Here is a 12275-nt window from a genome sequence, read left to right as displayed (position 1 = left end):
AATCAATCTCAATTTAAATGGAAACAGGTTTTGAAAATTATGCTTTTAAAAAGGGATTTATAAATAAAAATTCAAAGTATACAAAAATACCATCAAAGTACGTTCCTAAAATCCAGGAAACAGAAGGAGAAAGAATGCTCGATTTAGACTGTAAAAAGAATGAAAAAGAAATTTCCGAGAACTGGTTGAACTCCTTCTTATTAGAAGCCTTTACTAATCCAAAACTTAGTAAATTGTCTGGAGGAGATATCTGGAATTATATAGGGTTTCATACTAAAGGAACTGTAAGAGATTATATGACATCAATAGAAAATCAAATAATAGAAGAATTAGCAACAAAAACAACAGTTTACGATAAGATATTACATATAATGATGATTCTATATAAAGAATTTTTTGGAAAAAATATTATAGATCATAGATAAGAAGTCTATAATAAAGAATATCAAGAAGCGAAAAACCATTTAGCTAATATTCAAATATATGATTTATGTAATGTGGAATCTTACATATGTGAATATAGAATACATTATTATAAACTAAAAGAAGAAGATAAAAACCATTATCTTAGTATGTATATAACAAAACTTCCATACCCTGCTAGTGAATTTATAATGGGAAGATTTATAAGAGAAATAAATAGAGGAACAATTGAAAATAATTTTGGAGGAGCAACCTCTGCAATAAGAGAGGAAATAAAAGAACGTTGTATGTAAGAAGCAACTCAAAAAAGATTTGAAAATATAATTAGAATTTGCTGTCAGGATAATGAAGAAATACCTCAAAAATATGGTCTTAATAAAAATTTTCAAAGAAAAAGAAAATATCAATTTAGAAAAAGAAAATACTATCCAAATTGGAGAAAAAAGAGGTATTTTAGAAAAAGAAATAACAATAAAAATAAAAAACAAAAAAATGACTATTGCCCAAATAAAAAAGAAAATTGTAAGTGTTGGTATTGTCAAGAAGAAGGATACTATGCAAATGAATGTCTAAAAAAGAAGGATAAAAAAGACCTTACCAAACAATTAGAAATTGCTAAGTCTTGTTTCATGGAACCATTAGAAGAATCAGATGATAACTTAGACTATATTTTTGAATATGTCTCAGAAACAGACTCAGAGACTGAGCAATAATGCCACATTTATTACTATAAAAATAACAGAAAAGTTTATAAATACTTTCATAGATACTGGAGCAACACAATGCTTTGCTAGTACAAATATAAAACTTGATTGGAAAAAATTAAAGAAACCATTAAGAGTTAGAATAGCTGACAAATCAATACATAAAATTGACCAAAAGTAGAAATGGCTAAAATATTTATTCAAAATTATAGGTTCATTGTTCCATCCATATATATGTTAGATTCTGGGATGAATTTTATCATAAGAAATAACTTCTTAAAGTTATATCATCCATTCATTCAAGAATTAACATATATAGTTTTAAAAGCTCCACACGATTCTTCAATAAATCAAAAATCAAAACGTATAAAGATACCAACTACTACCATAGATAAGATTTTAAAATTTAAAAAATTTTCTATATTAGAAACATGTTATTTAAATTTATATTTTCAGATAAATATACCAAAAATAAATCTTGAAATAAAAATAGAAGAACTTTTGGATAAAACTTGCGCTGAAAATCCTTTAGATGTTAAAAATACAAATAAAGAATTAGTAAGCATTAAATTAAAAGATCCTACAAAAGAAATAAATGTTCCAAATAAAATTCCTTATTCCGCAAGAGATAGAGAAGAGTTCTCGTTAGAATGTAAAGATCTTTTGGAAAAAGGAATTATAAGATTAAGCAAAAGTCCTCATGCGGCTCCATCCTTTTATGTCGAAAACAATAATGAAATTAAAAGGGAAAAACAAAGAATGATAATTAATTATAAGAAAATGAATGAAGCAACTGTTGGTGATGCTCATAAACTTCTAAGAAAAAAAATCTATTTTGGAAAAAATCAAAGGAGCAACTTGGTTTTCATCTCTTGATGCAAAATCAGGATATTGGCAACTTCGTTTAGACGAAGAAACAAAGAAATTAACTGCTTTTACTTGCCCAACAAAAGAATCAACAAGTGTGTTGCTCTATGAATGGAATGTTTTACCATTCGGATTAAAACAAGCCCTAGGTATCTATCAAAGATTTATGGAAGAAAATCTAAAAGAGTTAAATGAATTTATTCTAGTTTACATTGATGATATATTAATTTTTACAAAACAGGGTAAAGAAGATCATCTTCAAAAATTATTAATAGTTTTCGAAAGATGTAAAGAAAAAGGATTAGTTCTTAGCAAAAAGAAAGCAAAAATAGCAAGACAAAAAATAGAGTTTCTTGGGTTAATTTTATCCACTTAAGGAAAGCTAAAACTTCAACCAAATATTTTAGAAAAGGTAAATTTATTTCCTAATAAAATAGAAGATAGAAAACAATTACAAAGATTTTTAGGGTGTATAAATTATATTTCTGATCAAGGATTTTTAAAGAATATAACAGAATATAAAAACTTATTTCCAAAAATAAGTACTAAAAAATAATGGAAATAGGAAGAAAAAGATAGTATGCAAATTCAAAGAATCAAAGAATTATGTGAAAAACTTTCGAAACTTTATATTCCAGTAGAAAATAACTACTTAATAGTAGAAACAGATTCTTCAAACATAACCTGGTCAGAATGTCTAAAAGCTAAGAAAGCTATAAAAAATTTGGAACAAGAAAAAGAATCACTAGATTCTAAATATTTTCCAAAGGAATTACTTTGCAGGTATATTTCAGGGACTTTTACTCCAACAGAACAGAGATATACTACTCATGAAAAGGAAACTTTAGCAACAATTAAATCTCTTAAAAAATGGAAAATTGATTTACTACCCAAAGAATTTACATTAAGGACAGATTCAAGTTACCTAACAGGTTTCATTCAATACAACTTAAAAGTTGATAATAATCATGGGAGATTAGTAAGATAGCAATTATTTTTGTTACAATATCCAATAAAAATTGAATATATTAAGGGTGACAAAAATATTATTGCAGATACATTGACAAGAGAATGGAGTTCGGTTACAACGCATTAAATCAAAAAATTCAAAAATATCAGCAAGAACTCGAAGAATGCAAGCATTGTCTGCAAATAAGGGCACAGATCCAATCCCTCAAGAAAGCCATTGAAGCAATGAAATCAACACAACAAGTAAAACCATTAGAGTTCAGCCAGCTAAGCATGATGGACAAACCAGGTGAAGAAAAAATTTCAGAAAACAAAATAATTGCTGAAATTATTAAAAAATTCACACAAGATAAAAAATCTTATGTAATTAATAATGGCCCCATGAAAGGAGTATATGATGCCTGGGAAAAAATAGCACAATTCACACATCAATTAAAGATAGTTCATAAAGGAGGATTTTTAACACTAGAAGAGGCAAAGAAATCCTTCAGGGAATATGAAGCTCTTCATCCAGAGCAAACCCTAAAAAGAGCAGATAAAACTCCAATTCAAGCCCAAAGAACAGGAATAATGAGAAACATTCCTACAAGGGCTGAAATCAAGGAAAAGAAAAGGGTCTGTAGATCAAATCTTAGATAAACCTTTAATATAGTCCTGAATTGGACTGAAGAAAAAAGGGCAAGTTTGGAATACTATCCTATTACCAAAGAACAGCTAACAAAGCTGGTTATTTTTCCAGAGACTTCCCCATCTGACACTTATCAGTTTTTTCAGTATGGATTAATTGATACAATTTTAATTTTTAATGATCTAAAAATTATTAGTGAGTTTCTTGCAGGATTCGTTGATGCAGTAAAGAGATTTAAAAATATGATTGACAATGTAAATCCAAGGGATATATCCCTAAAATTTACAAATAGTCAACCTATTTTTAGTGAAGAAGAAGAATGCTTAGTTCCAGCACACCAAATAATATTCATGTCCGTCTTCCCAGAAAACTTTCAACCAATTGATCAAATTCAAGATTTAACAATCTACAGTCATGAAGGAAGACTAGCCAGCACATTAGCAAGGGTTTTTGAAAGAACTCAAAAAATAACAAGGAAATCTCACACAAGAATTAATTATAAAAGCAGAAATACTCTGCTTGTGTCAAGTAAAAGAAATAAAATTGAAGAAAGAGAGATGAGACTCTTGGTGGAATTTGAATATGCATTCTACAATTTATCCGAACTCTTAGAAAAGCTCCCTGAAGGGATAAAAAAAATCTTTGCTATTTGATAAAAGACAGAGAAGACCACAAGTGCCATCTATGTGCCTCGGAAATATCTGAAGAAAGCAATAATGAAATGGAATCCACCCACATGATAAAAGAAGAGGACAGTGCATCCACCCACATGATAAAAGAAGAGGACAGTGCATCTGAAGCATCCCTCAACATTATTGCATAATGACGTAAGCGCTTAGGTCATAGAGCACCAACAATGTAGCTGGTGCAAGATAATAAAAAAAGACATAAGCAATGACGTCATAAGAAGGGTAAGGATGGAAATTGTCCATCAGACCCAACCATTATAAATAGATTGCTTAGGCATTTGTAGAAGGTATCAGAAAATAGAGAGGAGAAGGCTAAGAGTACTCATCTGCTAGGAGAGCAAGGAGGAAGCTGCCGAGACAATTCTGTAGTCTGACAAAAGAATTCCCTTAGGAAAAAATAGTTTTAAACTCCCCTTTGGAGTTAATATCTACAATCTCCCCTCTGGAGATAAAAATACCTTATGTAAAATATACTAAATAAAGGAAGTTTTTCTCCAGAAATGTACGCCTTTATTCGAATCTCTTAGTTATGAATTATTTAGAAAGCTTAGAATTAACGGAAGAATCTGATTATTATAGATTAACTGCTTTATTAGATAATAAAAAATAGGCTGTTCTAAAAACAGAACTAAATCTCAAATCAAATGAAAATTTTAATAAACAAAGTCTTTTAAAAGAAGTTTTTAATAGAAAAAATATAATATACTATGAAAAAATTCAACTTGAAGCCCCTGTAAAAATAAAATATGCTAATGGAGAACATGAAATAGCTTTGATAAATGATGAAGAATTAAGTAAACAGATTGAGAAAATTAAGGATCAACAGAAAAGATCTAAAATTGGATGGATTCATATCAGTACCATACAAGTTTTAATCAAATCTACATATATGAAAGGAATTAATTCACCAATAAGTTTAGCAATTTGTGACAAAAGAATTACTGATGACCCAATAGATCAAATAATTGGAATTGTTCATGGAAATTTGGCAAATATAAATGTTAAATTTAATGCTTATCTTGGATATGCTATACATTTATCAACTGAAAATCTTGGTAGATCTATAAGTTTAGCTTATAAATTTCATAGAAAAAGTTTAATGGAACAAGATGATGAACCATTTTCAATTACATATGCAATAAATTATGCTTTAACAAATAGCCATCATAGTATAATATTTAAAAATAGATAAAGAATTTATGTTGATGAATTATTTTAGAAAATTATAAAAACAGAAATACCAAAATACAAAACTATTGAAAACCCAGTTCTATTATTAAAAGAACCATAAAAAGATCGGTTTTATCAAATTTTTAAATAAGAGAATCTAAAATCAATAGTCCTTTAAGTTTATCTAAATTAAAAATTAAAGAAGAAAACTCTGAAATAAAAGAATTAACAAAAAATGTCAAAAAATTAAATGAAACCCTAAATACTAAATTATGACAATAAATAAGGAAGAAATATATGTAACTTATCAAGATAAGAAACAAGAGCTCTTTGAAAGAGAGAATCGTTTGAATTATTTGCAGTTTTCTGAAATAAATCAAGGAGCATTTAAAGCTCTAAAAATAATCTATAACAAGTTAAAGAGAGAAGTTGAAAAGCTAGAAAAATTAATAGAATCAATGATAGAGTTTGCAGAAATTCTAAAATAAATAATGATAAACAAAACTATTTTAGGAATTATAATAAGATTACTTAATTTATGAGGCATAAAAAGATTGAAAAACCAGAAAATAAAATAAAAAGGAAAAGAACGAAAAAATTTAAAAATAAAATAGAGGAGTATACAAAATAATTAAATAATCTTCAGATCGAAATTGATGACCTTATAATAAAAATGATAGAAATAAGAATAAATATAAACAAGTTAAAATTAAATCTAGGAAATTTATAAATGTCTGGAAAATCATACTACGATTTAAAAGAATTAAAATGGAGAATGAAATTGAAAAACTAGAAAGATAATTAGAAATAAGAGAAAGTGTGAAAATAAAAGAAGTTTTTGAGGATTTAAGAAATTATAAACAAATAAAAGATTTTATAATAATCCATGTAAAAAAATTATAATTATGATAGAAATTAGAACAGAGTTAAAAAACTATAAATATGAAATTAGAAATTATAAATATACATCAAAGACTAATAATAAATAATCATTTAACAAATATAAAAGAAATTACAGAAATGGTTAATACTCTAGATTATGAAAGTTGCAAATTATTTTTATAAAAATTCTTTAAATAAAGCACCACTAATTGAATCTATACAAATTATAAATTTATTCGAAGCAAAATATAAAGAGATAGTAGAAATTTCGAAAGAAGAATTAAAAAAAAAGTCGAAATTGAAAAATTGGTATCAGAGCCAAGTTAACGATCAAGAATAACACTTTCTCTTTAAACAACACTTTTAATAATATCTTTTAAATCAATATCAACCACAAAATGAAAAACGTCTTTACAAAAAGATGAAATTAGCAACTTCACCGTAGCATCTCCCTAAACATATCTATAAAGATATATCATAACTATACCACACTCCTAACTCTATTATGATAGGAAGGTTAATTAATAGTTTGAATAATTTATCATATATTTTAGTTAAATAGTTAGTAAGTTTTGCGATTTTATTTTTGCTCAGTCTTGTTTTTATCCTTATGAATATGTAATATTTATTAAAATTAAAATATTATTTATGTACTAAAAATCACTAAATTATTCATTATATATTTGTGTATATTTATATTTGTTATTTTATATTTTAATATATATTTTACGATCACTATTTTTTTTAATATATGTAACGTGATTATTATTAAAATGGTGAGAATGATAACATGACAAGTGCGATATTCATACTTATATATAAACCAATACTTATCTGATTTACTACTAACTAATACTCTATATAATAGGTTTATCTTTGATTTTGTGGGTATTGTAATTGAACCATTTGATTGCAATAAAGGTATTAACTTCACCAAGGACTAGGCCTATGTATATATTAATATATACAGCAAATACTTTGTGCAAAGGCTAAAAACAGAAAACAAAACTAACTAACTACCAATCTTGTTATCTTGTTGATTTTCTTTACAATCTTGATAATAACCTTTAATTCATTTTGACTCACACTCTTAATACCTCCCCTTCTCAAACTCAGGTTAGACCTTTGGACAACTTTGAGTTTATATTTTGATCTCTCAAAATAATAATAATAATAATAATAATAGCAAGAGGTTTTATCAAAATGTCTGCTATTTTTGCTCATAGCTAGAAATGTGAACCACCTGAAGAACTTTACTCCTGAAGAATAGGATTAACAGTGAGTAACACAGTACTCATAGTGTCACAAAAAAATCATAGGAGCTGTGAAGAGATTTATATGTAACTCTGCAAGAAGATTCTTCACTCAGACAAGTTCAGCTTCAGTGGAAGATCTGCTAATGGTAAGCTACTTCCTACAACACCAAGAGACCTAGTTAGTTCCCAAATATATTATAATAACTAGACACTGACCTGTGATCTTCCAAATCTGCCGCCCAATCTGAATCAGAGAAGGCATAAAGTTTGAAGTCTGTGCCATGTTCCTTAGTTCCTTGGAGATGCCTCAGTATCCTTTTCACTGCTTTCCAATGAACAATGAGAGGATTGTGCATGAATTATGTGACTTTGCTAACAGCAAGGCTCAAGTCAGGCCTAGTGATTGTAACATATTGCAAAGTTTTAACCTCTGACTTATATAATTTAGGATCTTCAAACTGCTCAGTGTTGGGCCAACCGTGGGGAGCTCTCGACAATCGGGGAGATTTCGGGGAGGAATCAAGTGAGAGAACATAAGATGAGAAGACACCACATCCAACTCAAAACCTTAAGGTGTCAAGTTAATGGGTCTCTCATCTTTTAAACTCCTCACTCTTCCATGCTTTCTTAGATGTGGGACTAACTTCAACACTCCTCACACTTGCAACACTAACACTCAGAACCTGTAGATAACAACTGCAAAAAAGAAACCATAGGTGTATGCATAACACTTGCCTCAGACATATTCAATTTTGACAAAAGATCTCTTATATATTTGGTTTGAGAAAGATATGACTGACCAATATTAAATCTCTTAACTTTTATGCCAAGAAAATAAGACAATTCCCCAAGATCTTTCAGAGAGAAACAGAATAGAGTTTGTGAATTATAGAATCAATTTTATGAGGATCATTACCAGTTATTATAATATCATCCATTTAGCATAGTATATAAAGAACATAATGTGTTCCTTGCTTAATGAATAGAGAAGTGTCTGACTTAGTGTTACTGAATCCAAACTTTTGTAAAGTGTTACTTAATTTCATAAACCACTTACGAAGAGCCTGTTTTAAACCATATAAGGATTTGTTTATTTTGCAAATATAAGACTCAGATTTATCACTAAATCCAACAGGTTGATTCATGTATATAACTTCATGCAAGTCACCATTCAATGAGACATTATTAAAATCAAATTATCTAATAACCCAATATCTAGACAAAGCTATGCTAAGCACAATTCTAATAGTAGCTGGTCTAACAGAAGCATTATACTGTTTGCTGTGCAAGACCATTAGTAGATATACTATTTGTAGCTTGAGAAGAGTTGCTAGGAGGAGATATAGGATGTGGAGTAGAGTCATGGTCTGAATTATCATTGGTAATGGATTGTATAGGATTAGAAGTAGTAGGCACAGTAGATTTTGGCAAGAACTGAATAGGAGCATAACAATCAGAATCTTCAGAATTTAAACTAGAAGTATTTGATTTTAGAAAAGGGTCTTTAAAAGAATTTTCATCAAAATTTACATGTCTAGTAATGTAAATTTTTTCAACAGCAGAAAGACTTTTGTAACTTAGTCTTGGTATAAGGTCTAAGAAGAGGGTATCATACACTACCAAAAACTCTCAGAATCTGATAATCAAGTTTGCTGTTGAAAATACATTCAAAAGGGAATTTATTATCTAAGGTTGGGGAAGGTATAAGATTTATTAAATAGGAAAAGTATAGGATACCAACATATTATCCGTCAACTTCTGCCAACTCTTATTTATATTTGTGTTTCATGGAAGTGTGTTCGTAGATGTGTCTAGTAATTAATATATTTAAATACATATATAAAGAGACACATCCAGAAAATATATCTATAAAGACACTTCTATTAAACACAGTTATAAAAAAACGTTTTTATTAGACACATCCACGAATACACTTTCATGAAACACAATTATAAATAAGAGTTGGCAGAAGTTGGCAGATATGTTGTTGGTAACGTAGCAGAACCGTATTAAATAAGTAGAGGTGAGCATAATCTCATCCTAGAAAGTCATAGGCATTGAAGTTGTAGAAAGCATAGCTAAACTCATTTCAATGAAGTGTCTATGCTTTCTCTCAGCTATGCTATTTTATTCAGATATAAAGGGACATGAAAATCTGAGATATACCTTGTTGAGAAAGAAATTCTAAAAACTGTTTTGAGGTATACTCACCTTCATTATCCGATTGTAGTTCTTTAATCTTGTGATTAGTGAGTTTTCCAATATAAGGTTTATATTGCTTAAAAGCTTCAAACACTTGGGATTTGTTGACAAGAAAACAGATGCAGGTATATCTTAAAAAGGCATCAATGAATGTCACATAATATGGATAACCCAAGTGAAATACAACTAGGTATATCTCACAGATTTTCAATAAAGACAAGTTGTAAAAGTGAATGGTAAGTAGTGTTTGAAGAGGGAAAATATAGTTTCTGCATTTTTGCATGTTGACAATTCTCACAAATATAAAAAAAGAGGATATCTTTTATTATTCATATGAATCTTACATTGATTTAAGACAAAGAGATATAATTTTGGTGGCAGCATTTCCTAGTCTTTGATGCCACTTATTAAAGAAAGTGCAAGAAATAAAAAAAGAACAGGTTGTAAAATAAAACACATTAGAATTTCTCTAGTGAGCTAATATTTAACAAGAGACACATTAGGATGAAATTCAAAAAAACACATAATTATCTTCAGCGATGCACCAGTGTCTGAATACCATGATGGATCTGTATTGAATTGTGGAGAGACAGTGGATGATGTGAAATTATTGAAGTGACAACTTTGAGTCTGAGAAGGAAGAGGAATTTGTTGAGCTAAATTTTTTTGGATCATAGATTGCTTAGGCTTTTGAAACTTGTCAATCATAATTATGTTTAATAAATATTTTATATTCAAAATGAGATTTATTTATGAGAAAATACTATGTTTGGTCCTGAAACTACACTCGAACCTCAATTTAAATTTAGTACTTAAAGTTTCAATTGCTTCAATTTAGTTTCTAAACTTTTTAAATTTTAATCATATTAGTCCCTGTGGTGGCAGGTGGTTTCCATTACAGAGTCAATTGAAAAGTTTAGGGACTAAATTGAGGCCATTAAAACTTCAAAGACTAAATTAAGGCTCAGTTATAACTTTAAGACCAAAGTGAATATTTTCTCTTTATTTTAACTAATCTATAACTTTATTTATATTATTATGTTATGGTTGATTTTTCGAGATATTGTTAAGACTTATTATATCATTATTGGTTATTTAAAATTCAATGTTGATTAATTTACAAAATCACAAATTTAATACAATCCAAACCACTTAAAATTGGATTGGATTTGTTTAAAAAATCATTCAATTCAAAATCACACCGCAAATAAAATTAATGTTCGAATCGAATTAATTTTTGATTTAAACCGATCTAAACCGTACAGCAAATACCTGTAAATAAAAAACAAAACTAACTAACAACTAATCTTGTTATGTTGCTGACCTTCTTTAAAATCTTGATAATCAACCTTCGACTCATTTTGACTCACACTCTCAATAACTAGATCGATATATTATATATATAATCAAGTTTTAAAATTTCTTTCTCTGGAGCTATTTGATCACATCAAGAACAACACCTAATCCACTAGAGTTCTAAATGATGATATATGGCTCCTGCCTCCTGCTTTGCTTAGAAGTGATGAATGAATAATTGATATGATTAGTTGTATATATAATCAGAATTTACTCTAATTGGCTTGTTAATAATGACTAGTTTCATGTATTTTGCATCTATGCATGCCATGTTATGATACTTGATGAAATGGTGCCCCCACTTTGGCAACTCAAAAGGATGATTGTCCACTATATATGAATCTTATAGAAGTAAAAGAGAAAGGATAATTTAAGGTGTTTTAAGTGTTTAACCTTAATTAGACATCGATGCATACATTAAAACAACCAAGCTATTTAATTTATGTGACCTCCTCAAGAAGGAAATAGAAATTTCATGCTCTTAATTGCCCAATTTCGAGGACTATTTCCATTGCTTAGGACAAGAAATAAATAAATAAATGACCTACCTAGCAAAAGTAACAAATTAAATCTTCAGAATTATGCAAGTAAATCAATCAATTAAGATAATCTATGACTTTAATTATGCTGCAGTTATATCACACACACTTTATTTTAACTTTGGTAATTTACAGAAGCAATCTTTTTGTGAGCAAGGAGCCCTACATATACAACATAATCAATCAATCAAACCCAAACTCCAATGTTTCAAATATTGTTACTGAACATCAAAAGCTTTAACGAAAAATATATTGCATGTAAAAACCAAAAACCTTGAACACTAAACATGCTTTGCTTCCAAAATAAAATCTAGAGAAAGATAAAGCATTCCAATGAAACACGTGGGTTGTCAAGTGATTCTTCATGTGTAACGACGTCGTTTTCCTTCCTACAGTTCTCCTTCACCACACCCTTCACCGGCGCCAACCTCCGACCGCCGTTTCCCCGTGGTTTCACCTGATTCCTTCTGTTTCCGTCGCAGAACCTCCCCACAGACGTTGGAGACCTCGCTCTCCGGCCGGTACTCTCGCCTGGTCGACGTTGAACTTGACCGGAATCCCTCTGGCAAGCGGACTGCGGACTTGCCGGA

Source organism: Arachis duranensis, chromosome 8 (genome assembly GCF_000817695.3).
Source record: "Arachis duranensis cultivar V14167 chromosome 8, aradu.V14167.gnm2.J7QH, whole genome shotgun sequence".
Lineage (NCBI taxonomy): Eukaryota > Viridiplantae > Streptophyta > Magnoliopsida > Fabales > Fabaceae > Arachis > Arachis duranensis.
The sequence above is the reverse complement of the archived record's forward strand: the minus strand, read 5'-3'. Positions refer to the sequence as shown.